This window comes from Microtus oregoni, unplaced genomic scaffold (assembly GCF_018167655.1).
Source record: "Microtus oregoni isolate MIOR12 unplaced genomic scaffold, Mior012 000012F_ref0000307, whole genome shotgun sequence".
Taxonomy (NCBI): domain Eukaryota; kingdom Metazoa; phylum Chordata; class Mammalia; order Rodentia; family Cricetidae; genus Microtus; species Microtus oregoni.
Genome location: NW_024543071.1, coordinates 28,160,366 through 28,170,000, shown reverse-complemented (window position 1 = coordinate 28,170,000; position 9,635 = coordinate 28,160,366). Strand labels below are relative to the sequence as shown.

The window sequence follows — 9,635 nt, the reverse complement described above, 5'->3', positions numbered from 1 at the left end:
TCATCTGAGATCCTCTTGTGGTTTCTCAGGGCACTAGGCATGCAAGTAATACAGATATACTTGCATGCCAAACAGTTAGACATATAATAAAATAATGTAGACTATCTATTGACTTATGGAAACAATGTATTTTTGTAGACCAGCCTGGCCTTGAACTCACAGAGATTTACTTGCCTCTGCCTCCCAAGTATTGAGATTAAAGGAGTGTACTACCACTCCCAGATAAATTTATTTAAAAAAATAATAAAGAAAAAGAAGCATTATCGTGTCCAGATGGAGGTGAAACCCACTACATTACTGTTCAAACCCTGTTGTCACCTTCACTTACATCCTGGTGCAGAAAAAAAGATTGGTGGCTCAAGCCAGGAATTAGTAAAAAATCTCTTTCAGTGATCAAAAGATGCCTCATAACTTTAACTCCTGTTTTCCAGAAAAGTACCACTTTACCACTTCCTTTATAATATTTCAGAAGAATTTATCATCACCCAAAGTGACTTTGGGAGTGAGAATCCTCTACAATATGAGAAGAAATAAGACCTGGTGTTTTAAAACTAATTTCTGAAGTCTAGCTACGAAGTTGAAGTCTCTTACTTTCCCCTTACAGGGAAAGCTTAGATACTCAGCCACAGATACATGGTGATCATTTTAGGATCCATGTTACAGAAGTCCATAAAATGAGATGCTATACTGTCTGCATTACATCTTTGGTCCAGAGACGGAATTAAGTGTGCAATGATTTTCTTTATTACTACGTGTCACACAGTAAAGGCGGCATCCCTCTTGAGGTTGGTTGTTAGAGGGTTATTATAAACCCAGGTGAGATTTTTTGGAACAGTTTTTCATTAAATTGGGGGGGTTGATTTGTTTATTTTATATGTGTGAGGGTTTTGCTAGCATATTTGCATGTGTAACACACATGTGCCTGGTCCTCAAGTAGGTCACAAGTCAAATTCCTCAGAAGGGGCATTAAGGATGGCTGTGAGCCACTATGTGGGTGCTAGAAACCGAGTCAAGGGCTTCTGCAAAAGCAACCAGCACTCTAATCAGTGAGCCATCTCCAGCCGGAACCTGTTTGCTTAACCTGTGCTTTAGGAAGCTCAAGCAGTCATATGAGGTTGAACTTGGCCTCCAAAGCAGCAGCTTCTGGCTAAGACACTGGTCACGTAAGAGTTTCTCTTGTTGTTTTAAAATGACAAGATAGCTGCATTCAGATAAGCTAAACAATATCATCTTCAGATTCTGTTAAGATAGAAGTTACACTTATAAATCTAAAAGTTGGCATTTCACCCAAATATAGTTCCAAAATATGGCAGCAGCTGCTGCCTTCAGGTGTGCCAGGTCGTCTCTCCCTGTTAATCCCTACCCATAGGCCTGAGCCACCTAATCGCTTCCTGGTTTCTTTACGTATTGAACTGTATAATCCTTGGGCTTCAAGGTAAAGCGTCAACTGAAAAGCAGAAATTTCTGGGTTGGAGAGATCAAGGAAATGACAGAAAGACAGGAACACGTTTTCTTACTATTTCTTATTTTCTCCTTCTTTTATTGTGACTATGCTCATCCTCAACACCAATGTCAGAGCCACCTCCATTCTAGGACAAGACTAGTTAGGTCTGTGCCTTGGTCACAATTCCCTTCATCAGTCTTGAGAATCAAGCAACACATCTAAAAATACTTCTGGACCTCTATACTTAAGGAGATTTGCCAATCACTAGATGCTGTTTCAGTAACAAATTTTAAGGCCCATTATATTTAATACTTGCTTACAGCATTTTTTTAAAAAATATTTTAATGAATACTTAATATATTTAAATAATATATAATAATTGATAATATATTATATTTTACATAGCTAACATATAACAAATAATATATATAAATATACCTATAACATGTAAAATGAATAAAATAAATATAAAAAATTAAATAACTTTTTAAAAAGCTATTTCTAGGTGCTTCTTCTGAATCAAGATGAGGAACAACGGGGCATCTCAACCCTAGAGCATCAGAATACAGACTGTATATATAAATGTGGTCACAGCTTGCCTTTGAAACACAGGTAACGTGTGTGTTTGTGTTTATGTGTCTCTGTGCGTGTGTGTTGGTTTTACACTATCAACCCTCTACACAAAGCAAGAACTCACTTGCTCTAGGCTCTTACTAGATCTTGAGTGCTCTACCCCCTAAGCTGCCCCTCTCTGTTTATCTCCCACGAGTGCTGCTAACACATCCCATTCTTTTTCAACTATGTCAGCTGACTTTACCATCTCCTTCCAGGACATAAACTTTGTAGTAGCCCTGTTTACTTCCAGCATTGATTAATAAAGTCTCAAATCAAACATGAAGGCAGGCCGGGCGGTGGTGGCGCACACCTGTAATCCCAGCACTCGGGAGGCAGAGGCAGGCGGATCTCTGTGAGTTCGAGACCAGCCTGGTCTACAGAGCTAGTTCCAGGACAGGCTCCAAAACCACAGAGAAACCTTGTCTCGAAAAAACCAAAAAAAAAAAAAAAACAAACAAACAAACAAACAAAAAAAACATGAAGGCAGCTGTCTTGTCTGTCTTCAGAATGCAGATATTCCATAAGGCACCACACCTCTCTCACTGCATCTTAAATGAGTCTGGATTTCACAGTGGCTTCCTTGACCGGGAAGAAGCCAGCAAGTGTAGCTATCTGTCATAGCTCCGCAAAGATCTGTTTTTCAACTATGAAAGCAGACAACTATGAAAAAAAAAATAACAATTGGGCACAAACGAGCTTTCAAAACTATGCAAACGAGGTGAAGCTTCCAGATGTTACCCAGGTCTTAGGTAATACGATATGAGCTATGATTCCTTTCCATCTCTCCCCATTGAGAAAAAAACCCAAAAATCATTCTTACCTGATTCTGGGACTCAAAGCAGTGTTGACCTCCCAGGAGAGCAAATGGTCATTAAGAGTCTTGCTCCTTGTCCCTTGCAGGTTATGAGGCTGATTGCTCAATGCGTTCCCAAATCTACTGAGGAAAGATTCCATAGTCAAGTCCTGGGCCTCATTAGCATACCTGTGGCCACAGCGGAAGGATGTGAGTGACTAAAGTACATTGATTACAGAACGCTTACACGCACACTCGCACACTCTCCTGAACCTGCCTGCTACTGGAGGCAGATGCCGCAGAAGGCCTGTTAGACCGAAGGTCATTTCGATCTTAATGCAACTCTTCCAGTATGACAAGTTCTGACGACAAGAACTGCAACCCACATCGCTGAAAATATTTATCTCCTGTGTTTATTCAGCCTGTGAGCTGGAAGAAAATGGATGTTGTTGGGCATGGGTGTGGCCTACGGGAACCACTGAGGGATATTTATACCTGTTTCAGAACAAAACAGTGATTTTAATGTTTTGGTTTTCAGGCCCTTGTAGCAAAACAGAAAGTCCAAATTAAACAAGAATGTGATTCATAAATAATATAGATATTCAAAATTATGTTGAAAGCAAGGCACAGTACTGTACACCAAGCATTAGAGACCAGTCTGCAGTATGTTCCAAGAGCCTGTCTTAAAATAGTTACCACGACGGTAGTATTATAGAACTGACGAACTGAGAAGTTCCAATGACACCAAATATTAAGTTATCTCAAGTTTGCAATAGCACATGATAAAGATCAAACAGACATAAGAACAGATGGCAAAATTGAAGTAATTATCTAGTGATTAATGGTAGCTTTTGTTTTCATTTTTTTCATCCCTTGGTGGTTTCTGTAACAGCCCTGTATCACTTTTGTAAAGAAGAAAGGGACTGTTTTTCTTCTCCTTAAATACTGTCTTCTATGTAAGTGGGAAGCTAAACAATGGCCTGTCGGCACAGGCTCACCCCTCTGTTTGGATTCCCTTTCTTCCTCCTAAATTCAAGGTCTAGGTAGCAGCTTGCAGGCCGTCTGATCCTTTGCAGAGTTAGAAATTACAGAGGTCTCTAGAATTACAAGTAAATGCTTCTAGATAGATCACCAAGTGATGAATCTTAATGCTGTCTGCTACTGCAAAAAGGAACAGTTTAAGTCATGGCAGCAAACGAGGGGTTTTTTAGTTGGCGTATTTAGGTTAAAATTCTTAAAGGTAGCTAAGGTAAGCAGCAGGAGGAGAGGGAGGGGAGATGAGATTTCTCAGGAGGAACAGTTCTGCACATAGCAGAGCAGGGGCTCCAGAACCTGCCGTTGAGATGGGTACTTTCCGGTTACTTCAGGGCACTGTGCTCTTTCTTTGGTCTTTGAGTCCTGAAAGATGGCATCTAACTGCTCCAGCATGGATCAAATTCTTAGGGCTACATGGGCCTGCTATGGAGCTTTCTGTCAGCCATCAAGACAGGTTCAAGCCTGGAGCACAAAGGAGCCTCAGAATGCAGACTGCTGATAGCTGTAGTTCCCATACAAACTGGAGGGAAATCTGTCCACACCTGTAATGCTAATGGCTAACTGTAGCCATTAGCATCGTGCGCACGCGCATCACATGTGCACAAGTGCCAGTGGAGGCCAGAAGAGGGTGCCATATTCCGTGGAAGTGGGATTACTGGTGAGCAGCCTGTTAAGCACACTGGGAACTGAACTCAAGTCCTTTGGGAAAGCAGCAAGCGCTCTTAACAACTGACCCATCTCTCCAGGTCCCAAGTTTTCACAATATGTTACTTATGTCTTTCACTTCTGGGTCTCAACAGGCAAGGTACTGACTTCATATATGCTACATTGACAGTCACAGCCTTTTATTCTTTAAGCAATTTTTAAAATAATTAGAAATTGAACTAGTTTAGGAAAGCACCTGTTTACAATGGCATCCATATTTTCCTTTATATCATTTCTTGCTCAAGAAACCAAATATCCTTAGAGAGACAGGAATTACATGAACTAAATCTCTATCAAGAAAGTCATCAAGATTATTAGAACTGTGCCAAAAGAACTAAAAAAGTTCCTAATCTAAGACTGATAGTTAGTTTTAAAATAATTTTAGAATGGGAAGAAACAAATACATCTGAGTCTATGATCTCATAAAGGCGGTAGGCATTTTCATCTCATATAATATTTTAGATTTTTGTGATTAACATAATAATTGTTCTTATTTATGAAGTACAATGTAATATTTCAATTTACGTGAACTAATAAAATCAGGACAGCATTTCCACTTCTTTGTCATTACCCTCTGATCGGTCACACAAGCTAATGCTGTAATCCACAGCATTTCATCACTGTGCTGCAGACACAGACATTCAGCATCCTGTCAAACCATCATTTCTGAAAAGACCCTAAGGAACAAATTCTCCTTTCTAATAGCTGATAGCACAAAGAAAGAAGGTGGGGGAGGAAAGAAGGAAGGAAGGAAGGAAGGAGACAATTGAGGGATGATTTCGGAAATAAAAACACCTATTCTGTTTTGTTTTGTTTTTTCTGTACATATCTACCCTGGAAGAGTAAAGTAATTGGTAAAAGACATTTCCTCACCATCTAAGAAATGGACAGGACATGAAAAAGACTCAGCACAGAGATCTGGCAAGTCTCTGGGTAATGTTCAAAACTCACTTTCAAAAGTTTTGTCATTAAGTCGAACTTAAATCTGAGTGCTTGCTTTATAGACAACACAAAAACACAAGAGACTGTGTGACAGGACCAATATGCTGAGTCGGCCAGAAAAGGCCAGGCTGCCGGATACTGAACAGTGAGCTGGGTTCTATAAATGCAGATGAGAGGAAAGGAGGGGCAGTAAGAGTGGAAGGAACCCACTGGGGCTGGGAGAGGGAAGGACAAGAAAGTCTTGATGATGATCAGGAGAGATGGAGAAGAAAGGAGAGGGACAGCACAGAGTACCAGAGCCCAAAGAGTCAGATCAGCATCAGACACTGTAAACACCAAGCCAGCGTCACTTGGAATCTGATTAAGAGAAAGCAGATGTGTGTTTCCCCCGAAGTTCTGAAGCAATTCGGGAAAGCTGAATAATGTCTAGGCATCACAGGCTATTAAAGAGTTTTGTTAAAATGTTAATATGGTAATGATGTGGTTATGTTTCTGAAGAAATTTTGTTGTGGTTGTTGTCCTGAAATAATTCTGAAACAAAATTGTTTTTTGAGAGAATAGAAGAAAGCAAACAAAAAAGACTAATTTAGATGGGTGGGTGGGAGGACAGGACAGAGGCATGAGAAACAAGCTCTGTTTGATATGCTGGTTGACAGGGCAGACAGGTTTCAGGTAATAGCAGATGAAACAGAAGGCTTCCCTCAATTTCCATGCCAATCCCAGATGCTGGACCCGCACCTGCCTATTCTGCCATCACGGATGAGGACCTGCCTGTCAGATGCACTGCCATGAGACTAGAATCAGGACTGAGCCATTTGGAGAGACACCGTGTCAGGGGCATGAGTCCTACCGCTTTGTCTCACGGCAACATGGACCTTCTAGGAGCTTCCTGGCTGTTTTCTCATTCCACAACTCTGACCCACGTGCTCTGTCTCTGAGCAGCAAAACTCTAAAGGTTAAACTAAGTCCAAGAGCTCAGCCTCAACCCTTGGTCTTTAGCCTATGCAGAGATTCCAGTGTTATCGCAGCCCTGTGAGAATCCTTTGCTTCTAAGCTCCCTGGGGGAGTCTCTGATACGCCCCCACTAAAAACAGTCCAAGCTCGGCCTCATAAAAGCAAGTGCTGGACTTTCCACTCCTTGAAAAATGTCTGCATTCTAAGCAGTAGATTCTGTTCACGTCAAACGGTTTTTGGGAACATTTGGGGGAAGCGATGTGTATGTATGTGTCTGCTCGATGTATATACACTGTGTGTGCATGTGCGTATGTGTAGGCAAGAGTCAACTTTATATGACATTTCTCAGAAATCATCCACTTTGTTTTTTGAGGCAGGGTTTCTTACTGAGACCTGAGGTTCACTGATTACACTTGGCTGGCCATCAAGCCCCAGGGACCTGCCTGTCTCAGTATCTCTAACGGTCTAACAGCAGGCTTCCAGGCACAGGGCACCATGCCTAGCTCTTTAAGTGGGTATTGGGGACTCCTCTTAGGTCCTCATGCTTATAACGCATGCGTTTTAATAACTGAGCTGCCTTCCAAGGTACTCTGGACTGATCTTTAAAATGTAAAGTGATGAGCAGTTTGACACAGTAAACTTTCATAAAATAAATTAATTTTTAATGGGCTGACATTGTAGTACATTACCAGCTCACAGAGACTGCACAGGGATGGGGAAAAAATTGCTTTGAATCCCAGAAGATTTTAGCTTAACTGTAGATTCACCTTTTCACTTGTATCAGTTTAACCTTGATCTGCAAGAGAAATCCCTGCTCTTGCAATCTGGAATTTGGATGTCTCATTTAAGGCCACATGCTACACTTATCCTACAATGAGTCTGAGATCGCAGTTAGGGACATTCTACCATGCAGTGGGAAGCTCAAGTCCCTGAGCAAAGACCTAATGAGAACCCTAGCACCAGGGAGCAGAAGGTATAGAACACGAAAGAACACACTAACCACCCTAGAAAATTTACCAAGTCAGTGTAGTGCCCTAAAGACACCAGTAGGCACTGAGAAGCCTCTAGCTTTGCCAAAAAATAAATAAATGAGAGAAATGACCAGTGTTGTTGGAGAGTCCCCCCAGCTGACTCCAGCTCTGCCTTGGATGCAAAGGGAAAAGATAAGTGGGGCCATTTGGGGCGTGGGAGTGGCTGGGACTTGAATCTGAAGGTTAATATTGGTTTCTTTAAACACTCTGGGATTTATTTTTCCGTCTTAGAACAAGAAAACCTAACAAGAACATATCTTGTTAAAACATCATAGGATAATACAATTTTTTAAAGTTCTTTGCTAATTTTATAACCAAATGTCAGTTGTGACACTGTGTGACCGTCTATGAGTGGTAGCTTCTGTGCCTCTAAACCCCTATGGCATAGTTATCTTTTCTTAGCCCCCGTCTTCTGCTAAGTTCCAAAGATCTCCCTACTGAGCTTTGAGAAGCTGCCCAGTGAGAGGAGATAAAATTGGAATTGCAAAACCTCCCCACTTCTGCACTTGTGATCAGCCCTGGAGATCTGGATAACCTTTTCCAGAGTGTTTGGAAATTATTCTCTGGTGATTTATCCTTCTCCAAAGCCACAGATAAGAATTTGTTTCGTTTTGTCAGAGACAAATGTGACATGTTTGCCATACAAGATTGCAAAGGCAGATGGGAAGGAAACAGGCAACAGCTGCATTTATCATCATTCCAGAGACAGGGTGACAATATCTTTTCGTTTAACTCTTGCCCACTCTATAAATCTTGGCGGCTTGGCATCCCCTGCTTAGACCGTGGGCCTATGGGAAAAGTGCCACATTGTCTTTTGATAAAACTTGAGAAAAGAGGGAGTGTCAGGAGACAGCCTGACAGTATCCAGAACTGGCTGGACTCAAACAATTTTTCTAAGACCCAAAAGCTAAAGGCGAGGCTGAGTGGAGGCTGGTGGAGGGGGATGATGGCTTCCATGTACTGAGTGGAATAAGACCTGGGGATAAGATGCACCTGGTGAGAAACCCCCACTTCCCTGCCTAGACCACACCCGTCTACAGCCATGCAGAGTCCTCGCCGCCCACATTAGATTCATCAAGAAGCAAAAGGTAGCTGGAGCCTGGCAGCATCTGTATTTGTCACCACCTGACAAGAAGCAACTTGAGGGATTTGTTTTGGCTCCCAGGATGAGGGTACAGTATCTTAGCAAGGAAGCCATGGGGGCAGGGACAGCTGGAAGAAATAGCAGCGAGTGAGAGGAATGGCAACACTCACCAGGCCGGTTCCTGTTTTCTCCCTGGTTCAGTCTGGCCCCGAGTCCCTGGCATGACGCTGCCTATACAGGGTGGGTCTTCTTCCTGAATTAATCCTCTTTAGAAAGTTCCTTACAGAGATGCCCAAAGGTGCATTTCAATAATGCCCTAGGAATTTCTTCATTGAATTCAGCTGACAATCAACGTTAGTCACCCAGCTCCTATTTGGGAACCACATGCCACTTCTCAAATTCTCTCCTGGTGTGGCCGTTCCTCTACGTTCCAAGGAGATTCCTATAAAAACCTCGGACAAGGGAGGAGAATATTCTTGCTTATATGAATCTCCTAGAGAGATCTTGCCTGCAGAGGGACGAATCCCTGCAGATTCCTCATGCATTTGCGATGGTGGCAATGGCAAGATGGCAATGTAACACTCCAAGGCTCAAGAGGCTCAAGAGGTACAGCTGAGGAAATCAGAGGGTCAGTATCCGACACTTGTCTACCCCCAAGCTCCTCTGTTAGCCAGAAACTGAGGTGGACCTTGAATCTGGAGGAACTGAGACTACAGTTGGAGTTACCTACCTAAGTTGGGTGCCTACGTGTTTAAGGGCCACATCAGTCTATGAGTCAGAGCAAGGGAACCAGACAGGAATCAGGAGCCTGAAGAGGCCGAAGGCAGGATCCATCTCAGATGTCAGAGCCAAGATGGAGCCTAGGAAGATCTAAGCTGAAGCTTATGAAGCACAGATATGGGGTGCTGAGCTTCAGCCCCAAGTCTCCTACACACAACGTACATAACTCCATTTTGTGGGTCAGTAGATTAGAGATTTGCATGGGCTGGGCTGACTTACCTAACCAAAACAAGACAGACAATAATTAAAACA

The 9,635-nt window shown here is 42.3% G+C and overlaps 1 protein-coding gene across 1 annotated transcript in view; it reads right to left on the bottom strand.

Moving 5' to 3' along the window:
• The window catches only part of Asah2 (N-acylsphingosine amidohydrolase 2), a 91,898-nt gene that overhangs the window by 58,206 nt on the left and 24,057 nt on the right, over positions 1 to 9,635 (bottom strand). The window contains exon 2 of the mRNA XM_041661776.1: positions 2,880 to 2,993. The gene's annotated coding sequence lies outside the window, so the exon portion shown is untranslated. The remainder of the gene's footprint in view (positions 1 to 2,879; positions 2,994 to 9,635) is intronic.